We start from the raw sequence: 26,870 nt of genomic DNA, 5'->3' as shown, positions 1-26,870 counted from the left end.
ACTCTGCAGCTCCCTTTCCAAAAGGATTCCTACACAGTGAGGTCATCCACTTACTAACCATGACTTCCATTTCTTTCACCCCTTTTGGTCTTGCTCTTAAGACGCTAAGCCAACTGTCCTCTGACTAAATCAACGGGTCACTTCCAGTAGCTGTGAGAGCAAAATGTTCCAGCCGTCCAAGACAAACCCCAAAGAATCCAGAAAGATGAAGCACAGATTCCAGATTCAACCAGAGGTCCTATAAGGAATATACCAAGTGACTGGATCTATTAAGCTTGGAGCAGGGTAAAGGTGACCTTTTTAGAGAAGCTTAGATGGCTTTGGGAAGTGGGTAATGCCTGAAGTTGCTTGTCCAAACATAAACATCCTTTATTCCCTGATGGCCCCAGGATTCCAGGAGTGATGTTTAATCTCACCGTGGATATTTGCTAAATATTGGAGGCTGTTAAAAGAGTTGAGCCAAGAACACTTTAAGATACATGTATATAATACCTATCATTCCAGTAAGGAATTAATGCAACAGAGTAAACGACTGCCTCTCCCAGCAAGGGAAGACAATCCAGGGGTCTTCAAGTAAACATCTCGCATTATTTGCATCAAAACAGCCACAAACATCTCAAGGAGTGTCAGGATGCTCCCCTGTGCTTGCTCTTGTCTTTACGGTGCCATATTACTGCATCGTCGACAAATTGGCTGCATTACTTTATCCCTCATTTCTTATACTTCCTACGTGGCATGCAATAAGAGACTTGGTTCACCTGATCTAGAACACGGGCTATTCCTGTTCCCATCTCTAGTATATCATAATTTCCCGATGACTTCTTCTAACTAAAATAGCACAATCAGAAACCACAACAGCGATACTGTTTCATCCAGTTAACCGCCCCTCCACTCAACAGACCTCTACAGAGCCCCTCAGAGCAGGACAGACTAGACCGCTGTGTCATCTGCTCTTCATTTCCAATAATGTCAGCAAGTTGTCGGACCTCTGTGGGCCTCAGTTTCCTAAGTTGTAAAGTGCTGATAACTACAGGAATTATACATTAGGAATGCGGTGAGGAAATGATTAATAGATGTAAATCAATGCTTCACTTTAGTAGACTCGCGAGAGATATGAGTTATCGATTGTTTGTAGTTATAGTAATATTTGCCACACATCTGTATACTCCATCCGCACATCCATCATACAAATACTCATCCAAACATAATCACCCTTTATTTTCTCATGGTCCCAGGATTCCAGGAGGGATGTTCATTCTGACTGGAGGTGTTTGCACTAGTATCATAAAAAGAGTATAATAGTAGTATTAGAAGGAATGTTATCTATAACATAGAAATAATGGAAACAATAGTATACTAGTGTAACACTAGAAACTATGTTACTATAGTCTTAATAGAAGGAACAGTTTTACAGTAAACTGCATGGTAGTTACCATATCTTTTAATCATTTTATTAAGGACCCATACAACTCTTATCACAATCCATACGTACATCAATTGTGTCAAGCACATTTGTACATTCATTGCCTCATCATTCTCAAAACATTGGCTCTCCATTTAAGCCCCTGATATCAGATCCTCATTTTTCCCCTCCCTTCCCACTCCCCGCTCCCTCATGAACCCTTGATAATTTATAAATTATTGTTTTGTCATATCTTGCTTTCTCCGACATCTTCCTTCAACCACTTTTCTGTTGTCCATCCCCCAGGGAGGAGGCCACATATAGATCCTTGTAATTGGCTCCCTCTTTCCAACCCACCCTCCCTCTAACCTCCCAGTATCATCACTCATACGACTGGTCCTGAAGGGATCATCCACCCTGGATTCCCTGTGTTTCTAGTTCCTATCTGTACCAGTGTACATCCTCAGGTCTAGCCAGACTTGCAAGGTAGAATTGGGATCATGATAGTGGGGTGGGGGGAAGCATTAAGGAACTAGAGGAAAGTTGTGTTTTTTTCATCGTTACTACATTGCACCCTGACTGGCTCATCTCCTCCCCATGACCCTTCTGTGAGGGCATCTCCAGTGGCCTACAAATGGGCTTTGGGTCTCCACTCTGCACTCCCCTCCTCATTCACTATGGTAAGATTTTTTTTGTTCTGATGTTGCCTGATAACTGGTCCCTTTGACACCTCGTGATCACACCGGCTGGTGTGCTTCTTCCTTGTGGGCTTTGTTGCTTCTGAGCTAGATGGCCACTTGTTTACCTTCAAACCTTTAAGACCCCAGATGCTCTATCTTTTGATAGCCGTGTATCATCAGCTTTCTTCGCCACATTTTCTTATTCACCCGCTTTTGTTTTCAGTGGTTGTGTTAGCAAGGTAAGCATCATAGAATGCCAATTTAATAGAAGAAAGTAGTCTTGCATTGAGGGAGTACTTGAGTGGAGTCCCAATGTCCTTCTGCTACCTTAATATTAAAGTTATAAATATATGCACATAGATATATTTCCCCATCCTCATATATAAATATATTTGCATATGTACATGTCTTTATCTAGACCTCTATAAATGCCCTTTGCCTCCTAGCTCTTTCCTCTATTTCCTTTGACTTTTCTCTTGTCCCACTATCATGCTCAGTCCCCACCTTGGTTTTAGCAATTCCTCTTAGTTATATTACCCTTGATCTTGCCCTAGCAGGCCTCCCACATCCACCTCACCACCGATTTGGATCACTTGTTGTTCCCTTGTCCCTGGGTTTGTTAACATCCCTACCTTTCCCCCCACCTCCTCCTCTCCCATGTCCCCTGGAACTGTCGGTCCTCTTGTTTTCTCCTCCAGATTGTTCATCCAGCCTATCTTGCTTAGACAGACCTGTGGAGATAATAACATGCAAAAAAACAAGACAGAGCAAAACCAAGCAACAATATACAACAAAACAATAACAACAACAAACCAATGACAACAAAACAAAACACAGCAAGAAAAAAGAGCTTGTAGTTCAAGGATCATTTGTTGGCATTTAGGAGTGTTTTCCAGTCCAGTCTGCTGGGGCACCACACCCTGACTCCAAAGTCCACCTTCAGCATTCCCTGGGGACCTCCCTTGCTGTTCTGTTGTACCCCTTTAGTGTTTTGCCTCGGTGTAGTGGCTTCAGATCAGGTGCAATTCCCACATTGTGTCTCTGGTGTTGTCCTCTGTAGGGCTATGGGTCAGTGGGGGGGCGTCATGTCTCATAGTGGGGTGGGCCATGTGGTCCTCTCTGTCGACTGGCTGCTCTAATTGGGAACATCATCCTCACAGCCCGGTGGGCCAGGATGTGCTCCATTCTCTCCTCTTCCCCCTTCATCAGCTCCCATGTGCTCTCATCAGATATGTCCCTCTCCTGGAGCTGCAGATTCAATGCCATCCTTTGACATAAATTATTCCCAGTGAAGATATAAACAATACCCTCCCCTTGGGTGAGTTAGTGCCCTGTGCCCCAGCTACCCATTTCTTATTTATTTTTTCCTTTCCCCGCCTCCTCTTTAGTTGTCTACCATGTGTATCCCTGTATTTGGTCTGGTCCCTGCCACAGTGCCTGGTCCTCACCCCCAGAATGTTTGTATACACTAGCTTTCCCCTAGGCCCCTTTGGCATTTTTTTTAAAGCTTACCTCAGAGATTGATGTGGTACTTGGCCTTTTCTCCTTGGCTTACTTCACTTAGCATGGTTTCCTCCAGTTCTTCCCATGCAGTGATGTGCTTCATATGTTCATCGCTGCTTTTTAGCGATGCGTAGTACTCTATTGTATGTATGTACCACAGCTTTTTAATCCAGTCATCAGTTAATGAAAATTTGGGTTGTTTCCAACTCCTTGCAATTGTGAACTGTGCCACAATGAACATTGGAGTACAGATGTCTGGCCTTGGTTTGTTTCTTGCTTGCTTCTTCTGGGTATATTCCCAGTAGGAGGATTGCTGGGTCATATGGTAACTTGATTTCCATCTGTTTTACATATTACCAGATTGATTTGCATAGTGGCTATACATACTCACAGGTCTACCACCAGTGAATGAGAGTTCCTATTTCCCACAGCCTCTCTAACACTTGTTACTTTTTTATTTTTGAATTGGGCTATCGTTGAGGGTGTTAGGTGATACCTCATTGTTGTTTTAATTTGCATTTCTCTTATGGCTAAAGGTCGGGAACATTTTCTCATATGTTTGCTTGCCATTCGGATTTCTGTCCCTGTGAAACTTCTGTTCAGGTCCTTTGCCCACCTCCTCAGAGGGAAATTCGTGTTTTTTTTTTCTTTTTGAAAGCTAGCAGACTATTGTAGATTATAGTAATAAGTCTGCTGTGTCATTGGTAAAGATGTTTTCCCAGTCCGTGGACTATCTTATTACTCTCTTGGTGAATTATTTCAATGTACACAGGTGTTTTATCTTCAGCATATCCCATTTGTCAATTTGTGCCTCCTCTGTGTTTGTGTCCTTCCCTATTTCTGATAGCCTATGTATTCCCTGTGCCAAAGTTCTCAAGTTGGTCCCAATTTCCTCACTGATGGCCCTAATAGTTTGGGGTTATACTTCAAGGTCTGTGATCCACCTTGAGTTTATTCTTGTGCATGGAGTGATATAAGGGTCTTGCTTCATTTTTCTGCAGGTGAATATCCATTTTTTCCAGCACCACTTGTTAAAGTGGGCATCTGCTTCCCATTAGATATTTTTGGGGCCCTTATCAAAGATCAGTTGTCTGTATGCTGATGATTTTATTTCTGGGTCCTCAGTTCTTTTCCATTGGTCTGAGTATCTGTTGTTGTACCAATACCATGTGGTTTTGACAACTGTGGCTGTATAGTATGTGCTAAATTCAGGTAAAGCAAGCCCTCCCACTGTGTCCTTCTTCTTGAGGAGTTCTGTTCTAATTCTGGGCTTCTTCCCTCTCCATATAAAGTTGGTAATCAGTTTTCCCATTTCCTTGAAGAAAGATGAGGGTAATTGTATTGGGATTGCATTAAATTTATATAGTGCCTTTGGCAGAACTGATATCTTGACTATATTGAGTCTTGCAATCCAAGAGCATGGGATATTCTTCCACTTGTTGAGGGCGCTCTTGGTTTCTTGTAATAATGTTCTGTAGTTTTTCCCACATAGAGTTTTTGCTCTTTTAGTCAGGTATATTCCTAGATATTTCCGTTGTGCTCAGCTATTGTGAAGGGTACCACCTTTTTGATCTCCTCTTCTGTGGTCTTATCTGATGTGTATAACAGTCTGATGGACTTTGGTTTGTTTATCTTGTATCCTGCCACTCTGCCAAACTCCTCTATTGCTTCCAGGACTCCCCTTGTGGAGCTTTTGGGGTTTTCCATATATATAAAATCATATTATCTGCAAATAACGATAGTTTCACCTCTTCTGTCCCCAGACGTACACCTTTGATGTATTTTCTTTGTCTTATGCTGTTAGCTAAAACTCCAGCACAATATTAAATAAGAGTGGGGATGAGGGGCATCCTTGTCTGGTCCCCTTTTTCAGTGGGATTGTGTGTGGGCGGGGCTGAGAAGGGTGCCTGCCCAGCATGACAAAAGCAAAGAAAGACACCAGAAGTTATGAAATAGTAAAAAGCAACAATAAACACTCTTATTTGTACAATCTTATATCAGTAAAAGTAATAGGTACATAGGTAGATATGGAGCCTGAACAGTTGTGGAATGGCCTATGGGAGTACACCAGTGAATTTATATATGCTCAGCAGAGGATGTATATATATATATATATATATATATATATATATATATATATATATATATGGAGCCCTGGTGGTGCAGTGGTTACAAGTTGGACTGTGATCTGCAGGCTTGGCAGTTTGACGCCACCAGCAGCTCCAAGGGAGAAAGACTAGGATATTTGCTCCCATAAAGAGTTTCATTCCTGGGAAACCCACAGGGGATCACTATGAGTCAGCATTGAATTGATGGCAGTGAGTGTGTATATACACATGCACACACACACACACACACACATGCATATACACGTGTGATATAAAATACCTATGTGTACAGTAAAGAATCTAGGAGACAAAGAAAGAGTTATGCCAACTTCCTAGCCATAACCGAACTCTTTCAAGTCCCAACTCAAAGTGCTTGAGGGCGTTAGTCCGCTGTCTTGAGATGTCTGGGTCAATTGGCATAACAGAGTCCATATAAACAATATTCTACAGCCTCCTCTGGTGAGTAGTGCATGGGATTTTATAAGCTTGTGAGTGGCCAACCAAGATACACCTAAAAAGACAATGTTTTCTTCTCATCTGGAGCAAAGAAGAATGAAGAAAACCAGAGTCAAGGAAACCATCTAAGGGAGTAACGTACCATAGGATTCACAGCCTTTAACAGCCAGGCGAGAACTAGAGGACGCCTGGCCTCTATTACAAATCACTGATTCAATTCACGTTAGAAGGTCCTGAACTGAGTGGGATAAAAAATGTACAATCATAAGGAAGACCAGACTTCCTGACCTGATAGAGACTAGTAGAACTCCACAGGCCAGGACCCCTTAGACCTGGTGCCAAGCTCACTCCGGAGATTACCTTTCAGTCAAGAAATAGGCCTGTAAAGTGAACAGAAACACCCGGGAGTGGTGTGCTCCTCAGAACAATCAACCACACAAGAATGAAACAACGGCATTCACCCAAATGCCAAGTTCAAGGTTCAGGAAGAGTCAGAAAAGATGAGTGGATGGAAACAGTGAACCCGAAGGAGGGAGGACAAAGAGTTCAGTCTCATTAGGACTGCAACCGATGTCAGGAAACAAACTGTGCATAGCTTGTTGAATGGAAAACGAATGGTCTCTATAAACTTTCACCCAAAGGGCAATGAGATGTTAAAATAAAAACACAAAGCTTGCAGTCTAGTGGGGAGACAGACAAAGAAGCAGCTAATGATAGTGCAATGCACTCAGTTTCCTGATGGGAGGAAGCCATGGCTGCACATGAAAGGGATGCACAATCAAATGGAGAAGGGCTGTGAGAAAAAGCTTTGGGGCAATGTGACACCTCGCTTTGGCTACGGAGAAGTTCCATTGATGGCGAGTGTCCTAGAATAGAAAGACGTATATGGTCAGAAGACAGAAGTCCAAAGAACTTCCAAACCCAACCAAACTCACAGCCACCAAGTTGAATCTCACAGGGTGGAACTGCCCCTGCAAGCCAGTAACTCTGTAACGAGAGTAGAAAGCCTGTCCTTTTACCACAGACAAGGTGGAGGTTCCCAACTGCCGACCTTGAGGTTAGCAGCCCACTGCACAACTTCTACTCCAGCAGGACCCTTGGGAGGAAAACCCAGCGGGGTGAGATGGAGAACGGGAGGATCATTACAGGGGCGTGGTCAAGGGTGGCATTGGAAAGGTAAGGGTATTAGGCAGTGCTCTGCAGAGCCCATTATGTCAGTTGTCTAGTACAGACTGCAGGATTCCTGGTGGTGTAGTGGTTACACCTGGGTCTGTGATCCACATGGTGGGCAGTTTGAAACCACCAGCAGCTCCATGGGAGAAAGATTGGACTCCTGTAAACAGAAGAAGTCTTGGAAACCCACAGGGGTTCATAGTCCCCCCTTGACTCAATGGCAGGGAGTGAATGAGAGTACAGGCGATGCATTCCTGGCAGAGGGGACCCTGTCGTACTTACTACTGTGTTCTCCGTACCCAATACCATGGCTGACACACAGTAGAAATGTCACAAGAATTCGTCCAAAGGTTGCATGGATGGACAGTGAATGAAGAGCAAACAGTTTGGGTATCATTGTGTCTTTTCTTTTGGGTTGCTTGCTTGTTTTTGATGAGGGGCAGGGAGAAGGCATGGTTATTTCCAAAGGACAGCTTCATCCTTAAATATCGATAGCGCAACCTTGAGGCAGCTGGCCGTGTGTAAAGCACAACCCCTGGTGTCGTTTTACAAACAGTTTCCCTGAAATGTGCAGTTTCAAGCCTCCAGACCAGGGACATGTGTTTGGTGTTTAGTAGCTGGAAGTGGACAAACGGTAGGTTCCAAGAGCATATCAAGCTGAGCCCAAGTGATAATGGAAATGACTAAAGAAGGAACAAATTTAAAAGAAACTTTAAAAATATAATCACAAGTGCATAAATCATCCTGTAACCATGCTATCCTGATTAGCAATCCAAAATAGGAAAGGGGAAAAGATTTTATTTTCTTCTGTGCTAATATTTTATAACTGGCAGCCCAAAGCCCCCGGGAGCCTGGAGTTTGTAGGAGGTGTAGAGTTGGGAGATGGAAGGACTGAGCTCAGAGCATTACCTTGCAGCCAGTTCTTGGGGAAAAAACACCAGAGCATGACTGTGGGCTTCCGGAGCCCTTGTGGACACCTCTCCCTCCAGCACAGAGCTTCAAGGGAAAGACAGGCACCCTTCAGGGGTTTGGCTAACAAAAGAGAGAAACAGTGAAAGGATAAGGTCATAGCAGGCCTGGTGCCAAACCCCAAGTAGTCTTAGGGGTTACTGGCTAAGGACCAGAGAGCCAGGGGGCCTGCCACTCAGTCTCTTATGCAGCCTCCTCCATGCCTATGGCCAGACTGGCCAAAAGAAACCAGAGACTCTGCCTAACACTCGGGGGCATATTGAATAGAAAGAGAAAAGACTCTAGATCCCCATGGCTCAGTAGACTTCACAGACACTGGTTCATATGCTGGCCCTACCACCCTGTATTGCTTAACCAAATTGGACTTCCAGTTTCTTGTCTGGAAATTTTTTTAAGTGGGGAGGGAGGCAGGAAGAAAAGAAAGGTCCCTCTTTTTTAAAAAAAAAAAGAAAGAAAATAAAGGTTCTTCTAACAACCAAGTGGACACAAGTACTTAAGGCATGGTTGCTTATGCAACATAGGACCCTAACTAACATAAATGCCCTTCACAATATTCGTTCACTGTTGATGTAAGAGAATTTCAGAGTCTCCTTGTTAGTCAGTTCCCGAGTTCCCAAAATGTATGGGAATGCACATGCCAGCTGGAAGGTGTGCCTCCAGATGAATGCGGACCTTTCACAAACAGCATCTGGCAGAATGCTGACTAGTGGTCGCTGGGAAGATGCTCCTCCTGTCAAACGTGTCTTTTCTGGCCCCTTTCCTCAGTGCTTAAGGAGCCCTGGGGGCACAGAAGGGGAAGCTTTGGGCTACTCCCCACAGATCTTTGGTTGAAACACACCAGCTGATCGGCAGAAGACGGATGAGGCTCTCGCTTCCAGCAGATTCCATCTTCAAAAAACACCCACATAGACGTGGAAACCCTGTAAAGCGTTGCTAGGACTCGGAGTCAACTCAGTGGCAGTGAGTCCCTCGCTACTAGCAGAGCTTTACTGGCTCTTTCAACCACAGGTAGCAGAACCCTAATGTTATGATATCAGTGTGGGGTCCGTGGGGGAAAATCTCGGTTCCATCACATAATAGTTGTATGAATCAGGAAATATTCATCTCTGAGAACCAATTTCCTTAATTATAAATAACGATAATATCTACATCTCACAAAGTTCAAATGCTCACTGACAACAGATATATGAAAGTGTCCAACACAGGAGACACTCATAAAATTCACTCAGTCAACAAATACCTATCAAGCACGTCTAGCGTGCCACACACTCTTCTAGAGACCAACGACGAGGACATGGACAAGAAAATGCTCCAGTCCTTGTGGAGCTTTTCCTCTGGCACAAATAGCAGGCAATACACAGATAAACCAAACACACTTCTATCAGCTAGAGTAAGTACTGTGAGGAAAAAGAACAGAGTCATAGACTGGGCAGTGATAAGAGCGGTTGTGTCAAACCCAGTGACAAGGGAACAACAAGGGATCTGAAATCAATGGCAAGGAGAGCATCGGATGCCTCATGGGGCTTGATCAAGGGCAACGTAACTGAGAGGAGTTACTGAAACCCAAATGAAGGCCAAGCATGAGAGTGGGACAAGAGGAAAGTAAAAGGAAAGAGAGGAAAGGGCTAGGAGGCAAAGGACATTTATAGTAGTCTAAATACAGGCATGTACATATGTAAATAATTTATATATAATGATAGGGAAGTTTATCTATGTACATATATTTATTTGTTAGGTAGTAAGGCAGCAGACAGACATTGGGCCTCCACTCAAATACTCCTTCAAGGCAAGAACACTTTGTTCTAACAACCCAGGATTCTGTGATGTTCACATTTCCTGACATGATCGCTGAAGACAAAAGGGTGCATAAGCAAATATAGTGAAGAAAGCTGATGGTGCCTGGCTATCAAAGGATATAGCTTCTGGGGTCTCAAAGGCTTGAACATAAACAAGCAGCCATCTGGCTGAGAAGCAACAAAGCCCACATGAAAGAAGCACAACAGCCTGTGTGATCATGTGGTGTTGAAGGGATCAGCTATCAGGCATCAAAGACCCAAAACAAAAAATTGTATCAATGTGAATGAAGGGAAGGTTGGAGGGGAGACTTAAAGCCCAGCTGTAGACAATTGGGCATCCCCTTACAGAAGGGTCACAAGGAAGAGATGAGCCAGTCAGGGTGCAGTATAGCACAGCCAAAACACACAACTTTCCTCTAGTTCTTTAATGCTTTCCCCCCCCCCCCGCACACTTTCATGACCCCAATTCTACATTACAAATCTGGCTAAATCAGAGCATGTACACTGGTTAAAATAGGAGCTGGAAACACAGGGAATCTGAGACAGATAAACAAACCCCTCAGGACCAATAATGAGAGTAGTGATACCAGGAGGGGAAGGGAAAGTGGAGGTTATAAAGGGGAACTAATCACAATGATTGCCATATAACACACACCCCAGGGGGACGGACAACAGATAAGTGGGTGAAGAAGAAAGTGGTTGGTGTAAGACATGAAAAAAATAATAATTTATATATTGTCAAGGGATCATAAAGGGGGGAGGATGGGGGGGAATGGGGGACAATGGGTTGATACCAAGGGCTCAAGTAGAAAGAAAATGTTTTGAAAATGATGATGGCAACATACGTACAAATGTGCTTGACACAATGGATGGATGTATGGATTGTTATAAGAGTTGTAAGATCTCCCAATAAAATTATTTTAAAATAGGGTTGTGTTAGATTAAGTATGAAAGTCTTTCCCCCTTTACTAGCACAGTTCTCCTCTTTTTGAACCCTAAGCCCTCCCACTCTCTGACCACAGGCCTTCAGGAAGAATGAACAAGGGGTTATACTCTGTTGAATTGAGCCATGTGGCATCCTTTAAATAAAGTTGTGGATGCCAATAGAAGAATGCCTAGTCATTGACAGGATGGAGAGCTTGGTGTCTCTTTGGAGACTCTTAGAGACACACAGCTATGCTCTGTCTCCAGGCTCTGTCACAGTTAAAATGACAGAGGCGATTCTTGGGGAAGATGGCTTCTTCCCAAAGGAGGCGATCCTCAATAATGCAATCATTGTTGTGGTCTAACATCGGCAACCTTGTACTGAACTGGGTCCAAGATGAGGGGAAGGGGGGAATGACCAGCTGTGAAAAGATCAATTTGTTTCCAATCCACACTTTCTTACCATCAGAGAGGTGCCTCCTTCTCTGGCTGGGTGTATAAGGGACAGGTGCCAAGTAGGGCACAGACGGAAAAAAAAAAAATTCCTATTCCCAATGAAGACGGAGTAGTCTTTTTAAGGAGAGTCTGTGGAATTAGCTAGTCATCACCCAACTCTATTGCTTGGGGAGAGATACAGGTTGGGGCATCTGAGCAGGGCTCCTGGAGTCTAATTTGAAGCTGTAACTAACTATTCATAGCTTTCACTAATTCACATTTGAAAATTCCTGGTGTTGGCCAGATGTGGAAGAATAGGCACTCCTATCAACCATAGTTAGAAGAATAAAGTGATGTAACCTGTGTATAGACCCGTTTGGCATTCCCTATGGTGATTGAAAGTGGACAGACCCTTTCTTGTAGCTAGTCCACTTCTTGGAATTTATCCTCCAGATAAATCCTCATAAGTGTGCCAAGATGAATGCACACAGGTATTTGTTGCAGCATAGTTCACAATAGCAAATGGCTAGAGTCGATCAACTGTTTTGTTGCCACTCAAAAGCATAAGGCACATTGATTTATTTGGAAAGAGGTCTCAAAGTCAAGGAGGAAAACCAATGTGTGATTTTGTATGTATAGTAAAATCCATGGCTATATAAGTTATTTCTTCCATCAGTATATATTTTCTGTGGTACCTCTGCTTATAATCCTCTCTGATCCCACCCTCATCCCAAGATTTGATGGTGTGGACATGGCAAGAGGACTCATGTAGGGTGCTAATGATGCGCATGATGTGAGAAGTGAGTGGATATATCAGGCACAGGTCCGATCAGGTAGACTTACACGTGCCTATTAGCCATCCTCCGCAGATCTGCTTAAAGATAATGCAGCAAGGAAACCTTTTCCCCGGGCAAAGGGAGATGGAAGCTTAGCCAGAATGAGCAGTGGCTTCCTTGTGTGTCCTATGATTTTTCCTGCAGTTCATCGGAATGGGCAACGAAGACAATGCTCTTTGGAATTTCCAGTTTTAGTCTCTTCAAATTGGGTGGTGTGTTTCCTGCTTTCATCAAATAGTACAGAAGACAAATATGGAAACAAACTAACAAGCAGGGGGGAAAATCCTAAAAGAAGTAATGACACAATAAGAATTTCCTCCCTTCAAGCTCTGGACTTTTCCAATTGCCAGTGTTGCCAAAAAGTTCCCAGTGAGCACCAAATGCTTCAAAACTATAAACAATTCTACCTATCCTGCCACTAACTAGCTGTGTCTTCCTAATCACGTTGCTGGTGTTCTCTGGACCTCAGTTTTCTCTATGGCGCATGTGCTATAACTATGTGGTTAGACCAAATCAAGGAAGGCAAATACATGGCACTAGCGCCACTTTTCTCCCTAAAAGGCATGACTAATCAATCCCAGAATTTTAACCCACTTCCCAGATAATTCTTCTAATTCATAAGCAGTCACTAATAATTAATCTACACTGAAAAGACAACACTGAATTGCCTCCTCCAAACTGGCTGGTCCCTGAAGTTCATTCCAAAGTTGACTTTCCAAAATTCAGGGATTCAAATAAATCCCAACTCATTCATGAATTAAACTCAGATTGTGAAATACAATTTAGTTTCTTCCATTTCTAAATCACAGAGTCTAGCCATACAAGTCAATATGAACCCGACCTCTAATTGCTTTAAATTGTTATCTCATTGTTACATGTACATTAATGCTGCCTACCTTCGAAAACTAATTTAATTTTAGAAAATACATCTCAGAAATTAATTCTCAAACTGGGGTACACTGTATTACCTGGGGAACTCATGGATTTTTCAAGGACTTCAAATTTAAGAGTTTTAAGGAATCTTTGGATCTCCAACTTCCATTTCTATTATTATTTTTTAAGATTCTAAGGATAACACAGACGCTTTTCACAAATGTCTTTCTCCCACTTTAAAAAGAAAGGCGTACCTCTCACTCATCGTAAGTTGCTTTGGGGCATGAAAATCTCTGGGTTACTAAACAAAGGTACCATTCAAAATAGTGGTGGTGTTGAGAAAGTGAATGACTAATGACTGAATAACAAATCATTTTGCAAGACAGGTGACTTCCAATGCTTTGGTTACAACGAAGCTGAAGGAGAAACTAATTAAAATGCCAGCTGGGAAGTTATTGATGCTTGATCCCTATGTGATTTTTGGCATGTAAGTTGGTAAGAGGTTATAACACTGCTTTAACCAAAAAAAATTCTTCTTTCCACATGTACTTTTTCCTGTGAATAGGTTTCCCAGTACTTACTACCCACCCCCAAAAAATAAAAAGTAGAAATATGATTCATTTAACTCCTCTCAGCCTGCTGAACATTCTTCAACAGACATATGATCTATTTGGCAGAACTTGGAAGCCATCTTGTTGTGAGAAGCATTCCCAATAAAATAGTAGTTCATGTCATAAACATTTAGCCAATATTTAGTAAATGTACTGAACAGTTGGCAGCTCAAATCCAGTAGCAACTTTGTGGGAGAAAAAAAAAAACCGTTGCTATAAGGATCACCCCTAGGATGCAGGATGACATAGGTTCAAGGGTTAGGATGGACTCTACTGCACGCAAGAGCAACGTGGTGGTTTGCACCAAATGGCACGTTCATTCCGGAAGAATGTATTCATCTGAGGGCCTTACACTAACCAGGTCCACTACCACTGAGTCCATTCTGGCGCATATCAACCCATCAAAAACGATCAGTAAATCCTACTTTCCATTTTCACGCATTTGGTTCCAGAGAGATGTGGCAAGATGATTGATGAGAGAGTTTCAAGCATAAAGATACACTGCATTGGGATAAACTCCTATGGTAGAATTAGAACGGAAATGTGTCTTAAAGGAGAAAAGAAAACTATAGAAATATTTTACTATTAAAGAAAAATCTTATTCATGTACATTTTAATGGATGAATTGGTGATATCGAATCACTACAGATTTTTATTCTAGTACAGCTATTTAAAAGAATAACATGCATAGCTCTATTTTTACATGACTATAATAATAAACTCAGTTCATATAATTTGTGACTTTTAAAATTTATAATAAAAATACTTGTCAACTCAGGGAGCATAGAAACGTACTTTATGTTGTCACAATGAATTTTAATAAGTAAAATACAGCCAATTGTATCTTCCACTGAGTGAATTCTGATCCATAGACCCCCAGGTAGGGTTTCCACCGCTATACAATGCGTATGGTAGCATGATCGCCAACCCTACAGTTAGCAGTCCAATGCTTACCTGACATCAAACAGCTGATGCTTCAGGGAATAATCTGCTTTGCTGGTAGACTAATGTGTTTTTTTTTTAATTTTTAATGGTATTCATATATTAATTTTTAATTTCTAAAACTCAACAAAAAGATTTACCTGAAAAGTTTAGCATACTTGCAAGGGCACATCATATAGTGTGTGTGTGTGTGTGTGTGTGTGTGTGTGTTCCATAGTGTTTTTTGTTTGTTGGTTTGTTTTTAATAGAACATTTAGTGTCTTAAATGGGAGAAAGACAAGACAACTACAGGGACATATCAACTGAATGGGAGAAACTATTAGTTTAAAGTCATCATGGAGCCCATGTTTTTGCTGAAATACAGAGCTTTAAAAATGACATGGACGGGCAAAGAAAAATATCCCCCAAATATGGTTGGTGGCAGATCAATACTTCATGGTTACCAGTGAGACTCGCAGGAAGGAATTGGAGCCATGGCTGGGACACCTGCATTACGTCAGACAGGAGCTCACAACATCGATCAAAGGGTTTCCCTGAGGCACTGGGGTGTGACCTATGACTCTGCAGCCCAAGTGCAGTGATCTTAATCAAGGACACCCCAAAGTAAGCCTCCTGGGAGATTATGCTTCCTTGGCTGGTTTTCAATACATTCTGTTTGAGGGCAAGATGATTCACATCCCTGCTCAATGACCAGGGGCAATTCAACGGAGGCTTCATCCACGTGGGGTCTCTGCAGATGGATTTTGGATTGTCACTGCCATCCTTAGTCTTCTGCAAACTAGGCGCACGGAATTTAAGCTCTAATATCATTCCTTCCTCTGAGTATGGATTTTATCGTTGGCAATCCTTAGGTCACACAGGGTGGTGTGTTTGTTCCTTGTGGATTTAGCTGACACCTCATTTAGAAGGCTCCTTGCTTTAACACAAGCCTCTAAGACTCAACACACAATTCTGCCAGCCAGGCACCATCTGACTTCTTCCCCGCACTTTAGTGTAGAATCCACATCTTCAGTAATGACTCTAGGAGAGCAAGTACTGAGCAGGGGCACATCCAGAATGAATTGTTCTTAGATTAGCACTTCAGTGTGAACTCAAAATCCATTGAGAATGGAATAGGTCCAATCGTGTCCTTTCTCTTCCAGCTAATCTGCCTCCTGACCCCTGGATTCATGATGTCCTTTGTAACTGGGTTCCCTGGCTTGTACTAAGAAAGTGAAACGTCTCTAAAGCTTGTGTCTTTGCTGAGAGGTAAAAATTCTCCTCCATTACAGAGCATCGTACTGCTGCCTTGGAGCAAATCTCTTATTCAAGGGAAACAAACATTTGTCTCTATCTTTTCCTAGAAATCTCCTTCCTCCTGTGGTCTATCCCATGCATATCCTTTCTGAGCTAGACTTGCTGAGCTGGGGTGAAGGCAAGGGAAGGATGTGCCATAAAGCAAAAAACATATCACCTACTTCTTGCTCCCAGAGTTTCCAGCGGAGTTTACTTATTAATTTATTCATTCAGTGCATCTTTCAGAAATGCCCACTCTGTCCCACATTCTGAGCTACACTCTAGAATCCCAAGATCAAAACGACACCAATTTTCCCTTGAAGTTGTTTTCTAAGGGAAGGGTAAATGCATGAACAAATAAACTAGCTTCTCTATTGTGGGTAGTAGATGTAAACTATCAAGAAGCTAGGGAAGAGAGAAGTGATGAATCCGGTCTGCAAGAGGTGCTGATACCCGAGCGGTCCATCAACGCGTGAGAAGTAAACGCAATCTGAATGCGACGCACAGCATGTTGGCACGGAGGCATACGAGACCGTGAATTCTGATGAAGGACGAGTATAGTGTCGCTAAAGCAGAAGGTAGGGTTAGCATAGAAGAGATACAGATAGAAAATACAGATAAAAAGAGAAGTTGCAGACAGATTACAAGGAAGCCCACTGTACCATGTGCAATTGACCAACAGGAAGCAACATGGCTAGATCAGGATTCGAGGGTGATAACTTTGGCCATGAATTAGAACACCTACAGAAACTGCCCAACCCTGCACACAAATTGTCCAGAAAACATTTGTTATCCTCTTAATTCCCTTTTGTCCATCAAAGAAAGCAGGGCCCCTGAGTCCACAAACTACAGTGCATCTAGTGAGGTTTTTCTGCTGAACAGAAAATGAAACAAATATAATCATCCATTTATCAGTTTGTGTCTGTTTAGTGCCATTTACATGTGGTGTCATACATTTTCCCCCTTTACAACACATTTCCCAAGCAGGAACTGTGATTTCTGCTCGCTGAGTGCACACTGAGTCACAGATGGGTTGAGTAACTTTCCCAAGGCTACCTCAGTCATCAGTATTTGACGATGTACAGGTCCAGGCAGTCTTCTTAGGGCACATACACTTCACCACTGCCCTGTCTCTCTAAATCATGATGACTGTTTTCCTGGCATGGATTATGAAGATAGAAACATACTATTGGGCCGCTAAATTCGAGGTCAGCATTTCAAAACGACCAGCTGCTCTGCGAGAAAAAGATGAGGCATTCTATTCCTGTAAAGACTGACAGTCTCAGTAACCCACATGGTGGCTCTGCGTTCTCTTATGGGCTATCTATGAGTGAGAATGGAGTCAATGGCCCTGAGTTTGGGGAGGTTCTTAGAGAAGTGAGAGGGGTGGTAAGGATGAATTTGACTTACCCCTGGCTCAATTTCAAGTGGGAGGGTACATATGAATGCTCATAGGTGAAGCTCGGAGCTGAATGGAGAGTACGCATTGTTTCCTGATGAGGCCACACTCAAAGGCTAGCACTTGGGCTTCTGTTGTAAGCATGAGCTTGGGTCACTATCCATTGGAACTTCCAGTCAAAACGTTGCTCCACTCTATTTCATTTCACAGATTGAAACAACCGGTAAGTCCTGCCTAACTCACCTTTAATATCGCAAAACTCTGTCCACTTCCCTATACTCCCACCCTGGCTCAGCTGCCGCTCTCTATTGTTGAATTCCTGTAGCAAGCCTTCACTGATAGCCCCAATTCCCGCTCAGCTTCTCCTGAACTCTGTTCTGCACAGCAGCCAAGGATAGGATTTCTAAAGCATAGATTTAAGGTTACTCCCTCTTGCTGAAACTTTGGCATGATATCTAATCACCTACCTGCAGGAGAAGAGTTCAAAATCCTTCACAGGGCCCTCAAGAACCTACAGGAGAGCTTACCAACTCCTCTAAAGCCCACCTCCAATGCCCCTTCCCCACCCAGACACTCCCATGCCACTAACTTCCTAGGCTGTCTCTGCCCGGGGCTGGGGAGTACAGATTCATTAGCTCAACACACTCCCTTCTGTTTACCCTTTTATCCTCTTCCCATCCTGTCTCCAAATAACATTCGAGGTGTTACTCAGCAATGACTCTAGAAAGCCTCCCTCCTTCACCTCCACCCACCACTGTGTTCTAGAGCTTCCATTTGTCCGATTAAATTTATCGTCAAGTTGGATTACAACGGTCACATTTCTAGTCTTTCTCTTCACCTTAGAAAAGAGTCTCTTAAGTATAAAGCCTCTGGCTCATCTAAATTCCTCATTGGCCACCATCATGATTAACAGATTGTAAGTGATCAGTCTATAACAGTGATTCTCAACCTGTGGGTCCAATGACCCTTTCACAGGGGTCGCCTGATTCATCAGAGTAGCAAAATTACATTTATGGAGTAGCAATGAAAATAATGTCATGGTTGGGGGTCACCACAACATGAGGAACTGTATGAAAGGGTCGCAGCATTAGGAAGGTTGAGAACCACTGTCTATAAGAATTCAATAATGAGTAAAAATATTCATTATCCCCTTAGAAGGAATGAGATGCATGTTTGTAAACTGAGTGATCACAAAAGTCAAATAAAGATCACTAGAAACTCATGAGGGCAGTAGATGGTAATGATGAGGGCTTCGTCAGACCCATGGGACTGGTGTATCCGTCGGGAGGAAAAACAACTCATCCAGCTCATTCAAAACAGGCGTGAACAACACTCCCTGTGCCATTGATTTCATTCAAATTCCTGTGAAGTTGTAAAGGTCTGAACCAGCCTTTGAATGTGGATGAGAAGATGCATTTTTCACACCTGCTTTGTCAAACCAAAAAGAACCTACTCCAAGCTCCTCCAAAGAAGAGCCCTTGTGACATTTTCTCTGAGGGGGCAGGGACACCTGTGGGCCAAGATGACTGAATGGAAGTCATTTCCCCACACTTCCCTCTTTGGCGCAATACACACTAACACTTAGATGCAGATGTGTGAGTATTTCCTAATGTTGGATGCCACCCACAGAAGGCTCCGTTTCCTAAGGGAACCGCACATTGGGCGTCCTAAAGGGCAAGCAAAAAGATGGAGAAAGGGCAGAATATGAGTTGGTCCTTAGACCCTAGTTCTGCTTCACATCATGACACACAGCTGTGTAGGAGCAGATTTGGTCAAATGGAATTCCAAAACAATAAAAGATCATGACATCTTATGATGAAGCTTGCGATAACACATGAACTTTACGTTTTAAATTTTAAATCCCTGACACCTTGGATACACCACTGTTGATCTCTCCTAGTACATCTTCTCACATAAAATGGAGCTTGGGTATATATGGGATTACTAGGGTAAGAAAACAAAGGATTTCAAGAATTGTAATAAAATGTATTTTGTTTCTACCATGCCCAGCAGACTCCTAATGCCAGGCTGGTGACCCTGCAGAGCTGGATAAAGGCCCTCAGGGAACTTAGAATCTCAGAGTCTCCTTTTTTCAATTATTTTCAACAATTTATTGGCACATAATTTACATATCATACAATTTAAATAGTTCAATCACTTCAAGGGGAATTGGACGATCATCACCACATCAATCTTAGATCACCCCACCCCCTGCCATGGTTAAATTGCCTTTCAAATGACTTATGTACTCATTTCTATTGCTCCCTCCCCCTCCTTCCTTTGTACTCCCCTTTCCCTCCCCATCAGCCACCCCCACCCCTGCATTCCCTAGAACACTTTGTATCAGTTGTTATCCTTCTACATCTCCTCCTCCTATGCTTCACAGCTGGGACACCCCACAGAAAACAGTGGAAAACAAATCACACCACTGTGGTAATGATAAGATCATATTAGTATAGAGACAAAATATGAATAATGCCTTTTCTCATTTTTAATAGTTCTCATTTTTAATATAGGGCTAGTCATATCTGCCTCTGTGCGGAGCCCTGGTGGCATAGTGGTTACAAACCGGGCTGCAATGCGCAAGATCAGCATTTCGAGACCATCAGCCATTCCTGGGACCACGGTGGGGTTTGCTGCCCCCACAAAGAGGCACGGCCTCAGCAATGCACAGAGATCCTTCTACAGTGTCACGTGAGTCACTCTGAACCTGCATAGACTCGATGGCAGTGAGGAAGAGCTTGCGTCACTTCCGCCCCACAGTCCATTTGAGAAGACACCAGAAATTGTCCCTGATAGGGCAATCAGCCCAGTGCCCAGAGCATACAGGCATGTGCGTTTTTTCTTTCTTTGTCATCTCACCAGAGATGCACATATTCAAGCAATTATTTAGCATTCCGACAGTGTACAATGAAGGGATAGAGGTACAAGTAATAGCGGGGCATTCTGGGCAGAGTGGCATTCAGGGAAGGAAGCGTGGAGGTTGAGCATTACAGGATCTCATGGCATTTTAGACCGACAGAGGAGGTAGACTTCTCAGAAGTCCACGGAACTGCAGTGCATCATCATTGGAGTGTGGAAAGAAACACTTCTGACGCCGCTCGTCACGATGGTGTCATTTGTTAGCATTATCAAATCTTTTCCATGTGGTCTGCTTCCTATCCAGAAATATATTACAAATAAAAAACGGAGATTCTTGTTCCTATCCCTCCTCCTGGTTTATCTCCCCAGTGGCTGCCGATGGTGGGAGGCATTAAGTAGGAGCAGTCTATACAGGGCTCAGTCTTTTGTCAGGAGAACAGAGCAGCTGTCCGTTCCTTAGGGGTGGGAAGGAGAGAGAGAAGGACATCGCCGTGTTGGGAAGTCCTTGCTGAAGCAGACAGAGGTACCTGAGTGAGCAGGGAAGACTGGCTCCCTCTGGAGCACACTGTCACTATGGAGACCAGAACATGTGGCACAGGTGGCATGCAGATGGCAGGCACAAGGGACACATTGCTAGCCGAGGCCCCTAGCCTCGTGCATATGCACCGGGGACTGTAAGTACCCAGATCGCTGTAGCTCCTCATCAGGACCAGCCACGGACAGGCATCAAGTACCCTGAAACTCCCTTCCCGAGAGATCATTTTGGTAAAGTCAATATCAATAAACAAAATCCACACTCCTTAAAGGAGCACATAAAAAGGTTATAAATGGAAGGATGAACCACACAATTTATGTTGAAGTAGTGAAGTAAAGTTCTTAATATGGCTCTTCTACTCACGTCTCAGTAACTGCCACCATACGGTGGATGGGATTACAGAAACAGGGCATGTGGAACACTGCGGGAAGGGACTGGTTGGTTTTCATTACACACACACACACACACACACACACACTCACTCAGCTATAAGGATGAACCATCTTGGAAAAGAGAAGGGAACACCACCATGACTTTGTAAAAGCACATGAAGATCTGTCTGAAGTGGTGGAGGCCGCTAAGACCAGATGCCCACAGACGGTGGCACGGAGACCCAGAGGAGCAGCAGCGAGACTTCGGGATACCTTCCCCCTAACTTGCCTGAGACTTTGGAACTGTGAAAAAGAGTGACCGAGAGGCTGGCTTCCTGGTCTATGGAGACACAAGCCAAGGGATCACATGGCTGTCAGATTAACAACTGGAGAGAGAGAGACTTGACTGCTGGCTGAGAAGACCCATGGCTATATCCTTACTGTTTGCGGATACTGACTTTTGGGAACCTATTAACTTCCCTAATTGTTGTTGTTGTTAGGGGCCATCAAGTTGATTTCAACTGAGAGTAACCGTATGTACAACAAAATGAAACACCCCCCGTCCTGTCAGTCTCACCAGTGCTCTCCTGTTGGAGACTCTCCGTGCAGCCACTGTGTCAATCCGCCTTGTTAAAGTTCTTCCCGTTTTATCTAGCATGATGTCCTCGTCCAGGGAGTGACCTCTCCTGACAGCCTGTCATCAAAGTACCTGAGCTGAACTCTGACCACCCTGGCCTCTAAGGAGCACTCTGGCTCCACTTGCTCCAAGACAGATTTGTTTGTTGCTTTGGCAATCCACGGCACTTTTCAATATTCTGATCCAGCACCAGAATTCACAGGCATCGATTTTTCTTCAGTTATCCTTATTCAATTTTCCCATGCCTGTGAAGGGAGTGGAAATACCATGACGGAGTGAGGCACCCCGGAGTCCTCAAAACAGCATCCTTGCCTCTCAACCTTTTAAAGAGGGCTTGTGCAACCAACTTACCCAATGGAATGTGTCCTTTAAGCTCTTGATGACTGCTTCCACGAGCAGTGATTGTGAATGCAAGCAAGACAAAATCCCTGACGTCTTTTCTCTATTGATAAGGATGTTACCTATTGGTCCAGGTGTGAGGATTTGGTCTTCTATACCTTCGTTGTCATCTACACTGAAGGCTGCTGTCCTCGATCCTCATCAGCAAGTGCTTCAAATCCTTTTCATTTTCAGCCAGCGAAGTTGTCTCATCGACACACTGCAAATGTGAGTCTAGCATTGCCATCAGGAGGTAAGTCTGTAAATAAAAACTTAACCATCAACTGAGGAGAGACCTAAAGGTCATGGCCAGATGTATAACCTCCTAATATCTCCACCAAATTCCTGGCCATCTCTCTCATAGTCAAAATCACACTTCAGGATTATGATTGACATTGTCTCCCCACCTTGGCAAGAACTGTCTCACTTCTTATACGAGTTATTTTCTCATTTTCCTGGGGCACATATGTGGGTCGCCTTTCCCCATTTCTCTTGTTGGTAGGGGTGGCCACGTGCTTGGGTTCTAACTAATGGAATGTCACTTGGGATCTGGCTCATGGCTCCTTCCTCATGCTTTTCTGTGTCCTCCTCTGTGGACCTACTATACGGAAGCACAGTGCCAAAGGAGCCCGAGATAGCAGATCCACAATATAGGCTGTGATCCCCAAGGTCCAGAGTTCAAAACTGCCAGCTGCTCCTTGGGAGGAAGACTCCACTTTCTATTCCTGCAAAGAGTTGTAACCTTGGAAACCCACAAGAGCAGTTCTACCCGGTCCTATAGGGTTACTCTGAGTCAGCATCAAGTCGATAGCATTGAGCTTGGTTTTGGTATCACGACTTCAAGGAAACCTTTTATCAGGTCCTTACATGACAAATGTGCGAATTTCCATTATATTAAATCACTGCGATTGTGGTTTGCTTCTGTTACAACAGCTGCTGTTGCCCTAGTTCATATGCCCTGTATAGTCACATGCGTCACCTTTGAGCCCACTGACCATGCTCATCAAATCAAAAGAGCAAGGATCCTGAGGATGGTTCACAGCGAGGGCACATAGCACCCTAAGCCTGGGACAGGAGGTCTGCAATGGAGGAAAGGTGGACGCATGCCCAGGTAAGAAATGCTAAGAACGTTATTTGCCTACTTACTAAAAAAAACAGGACTTATACAATATGCCCATCACTGTTCAGTGGCTATGAGATTTTGAGTGAGCCATTTTGCTTGCAAATGATTAGCTCTGTCTTCATTAAAACTGAACTAAACTGCTTAGTGAGAGGCATTGTGTTAGTCCGGGTAGACTAGAGAAACAAAATCATAGACAAACATATGTGTATAAGAGATAATTTTATATATAGGGTAATTGTACATTAAGAAAGCATCCCAACCCAGTCCAGTCCAAGCCCGTAAGTCCAATATTAGCCCATATGTCCACTACCAATCAATGAAGTCCACTTCAGACTCACGAAACACATGCAATGGCACCAAATGCAGGAAAATCACAGGCCAGTGATTAAAGTCTTTGGATCCAGTGGTGGTGCAAGCATCTGTAGTTTCTCTGGCTCCAGAGATCTGGTTACATCAGGGTAAGACCATGTGGCTTCTCCAGCTCCCGGGGAATGAGGTCTATCAGCATAGTGCCATGTGGCTTGTCAGAAGCATGTTTCCAAGGGAGTGAGTCGAGAGTCTCTCCCACCTCCAAGGAGGAAAAATCAGATTTCCCAGAATTCTCAGGAGAAAGCCATGCCTACACAGAGGCCTCATTGGCTATGATCTGATTGACAAATTAGACACCACCCCTTCACTTTTAATCCTCTCAAGTCCCAAATTGACACCAGATTATGTAACTACCACAGGCATCTAGCTTAGTGGTTATGACCCAGGTCTTGAGACACATCAGAAATGGGTTGTAATCCTGGATGTGCCTCTTAGGAGCTGGGATCCTCAGCTGAGCAGTTTCCCCAGCCCTCCATTATGTCAGCACTCAAGTGGATGTGCTAATCCCCAAATTCATGGATTTAGAAAAACGTGAGATAATCCTTGTTGGGTTCACATTGCGGTACGTGGGATCTTGCAATAGATCAGTAATCAATATTAATTTTTACTCTTTCACATAACATTCATACTACCAAAATATATCATCCAAACATGTCTTAAGAGATGATTGCATATTTACAGTCTGTCTTGATAGACACAAGAAATACATAAAAAGAAATAGCCGGCCTTTCCCCACAATGACACCCTCAGCAGAGGATGCCAATGTCCTCTTGGATTGTTGCCATTTTTCAACATCCTATCTTTTGAGAGAGCTGCAGACAGAACCCCTCTCCTCACCTGTCCTAGAGGAATTTGTGTTCTGAAAGGTTAAAGGCCAACCCAGAGCACACAAGGCAACTGGAAGTCCCTCAGAGCTGCAGCTGGTGTTCGTGTAATCAGATCTGGCCTCAGAGAATGTGACTGAGTGAAACCCCATCTGCTGAGAGATTTCCCTGGGTTCCCAGAAGGGACCAGAGCAGGATATGAGGCGTCTGTGGCAGTGAGGTGAGGGGTCTGCACGGAAATAGTGAGATTCCCCCACATGCAATATGTCTCGCCGCAGGCTGGTTTGGGTCTCCCCCAGCATGACATCATCCTGGAGCTCACCAGGGCTCAGGTCCACACACACACTGCTCTCTCCACTCAGGCAGGGAGGTGGAGTATCCACGTGTGTATGCATGTGCTATACATGCACCTGTGAGCATGTGTGTGTGTGTGGATGAGTATGTGTGTGGTCTTGGAAGACGTGAACGGGCATATCTCAATTCCCACCCTATGGACATGCTGAGCTGGATAATTCTTTGTTGTTTGGACTTGGTTAGCAAGTGAGCAGGCTAAGTGTTTGCACCTAGAAGTGATAGTAATTATCCACTGGTTAGTGCCCTCTATGTCCTAGGCTTGACACTAATGATTCTTAATCTCAGTGAACCCCTAATGAAAATCCTGAAGATGGGTGCCCTTATGTCCATTTCACAAGTGAGGTCACTGAGACTCCAGAGAGGGATAGCCATGCCCAAGGACATGCTGTCAGGTGCCGTCACGTCAGTAGGAACTCACAGCAACCTTACTCACCACAGGTAAGAACACGGCACCGTCCTGTGCCATCTTCGCAATCATTGCTATAGCTGAGCCCATCTTTGCAGCTACCGTGTCAATCCATCTTGTCAAGGGTCTTTCCAGGAATATACAGCAAGTAAATAAATGAGTTGGGATCTGCACAAAGTTCTGAATACATATAAAGTCAGAACTCTGGGACGTGTAGTTTCCTCAGTCCATTGCTTTGGTGTGTCTGTACTCGACCACATAAAAATTTCAAGTAAAAGTCAACATGTACTTTAAAACAAAGATGGGTACATACGGTATCAGGGAAACGAGGGTAATGGAAATGGGATGAGGGCCAGGAAAGAACAATGAGCATGTTCATGCACTTGGAAGAATGTAACCAAGTCATCGAACGGTTTTTGCAGAACTTGTTCAATGGAACCTAAACTGGTATGTAAAGATTTCCTGAGAACACAAACAAATATTTTGTAATATTAAAGTCAATGATTTCAACCAATGAATATTTAAAGAACTTTTATATCCAGTATCAGCCTAAACAGATGGTGGATGGAAATGAGTGGAAGAATCAAACTTTCCATGCCATTAGCCGAACAAAAGAGGCTTGGTGTCACAGCGGACTAAGCATCGGGCTAACTGCAAGCTCAGTGATTCACATGCACCAGACATGGCCAACTATAGGTCTTCAGGAGAAAGATGAGGCTGTCTGCTCACCCCAATGATTCACAGTCTCAGAAACTCTACCAAGCAATTCTGCTTGGTCTGGTGACAGTGGGTTGTCATCAATCACAGTTGACTTATTTAAGCAAATCCAACCTAGTATTTATAAATTCACAGCAGCTAGCACATGTCTTTTCCCAAACCTGGAGGCACATGTTAAAGGCACACAAAGTAAATAGTGGACCGTAGACAATAAATGTATTTAACCTGTGCATTGTTAATAAGTGAAACTGTCTCTCAGTGAGGTGGCCTCTCTTCCATGGGACTCATTCACCGCGGACCTGAGGTTGAGAGCAAAGACCTGTCAGTCTGGGTTCCTATCTCAGCACTGCAACTCCCTAGCTGCGTAGTTTGATGACTACTTTTTTCTAGAGTTATCTGTGTGTGCATTGTGGGCCTGTGTGTGTGTGTGCCCATGTGCTCCTGTGTGTCTATCTTTGTTGTTGACTTGTGTGAGATGAACTTGGTTGTCGCTAAAGACTCCAAGCCCATTTCAATTTATCTTATTTTTTTCAGCCATTCAAACCACTATTTAGGTTTGAGGGATAAGGAATCAGGAGGACTTTTTGTTTTGTTTATTTAAAAAATATATATTGTAGATATTTACACAGCCCATCTCAAGAAATTAATTGTGTAGTGTTTAGTACAACATTTTACCAACTGGGACTCTTAGTTTCTTTATCAGTAAAATGAAAATACTCACTTCTCAGGATTAGTGTAATTAACCAAGACAACATAGTAGGAACTAATTATGGTCAGGAGTTTAGGAGTTCCAATGGCACAACGGTTAAAATGCGTGGCTGCAAACTGAAAGGTATGTGGTTGGAACCCATTCTCAACTCCATGGAAGAAAGAGTTAGTGATCTCCTCCCATCAAGGCTAGCCTAGTCACCA

Source organism: Tenrec ecaudatus, chromosome 10 (assembly GCF_050624435.1).
Source record: "Tenrec ecaudatus isolate mTenEca1 chromosome 10, mTenEca1.hap1, whole genome shotgun sequence".
NCBI classification, from domain to species: domain Eukaryota; kingdom Metazoa; phylum Chordata; class Mammalia; order Afrosoricida; family Tenrecidae; genus Tenrec; species Tenrec ecaudatus.
This window is presented reverse-complemented; position numbering follows the sequence as displayed.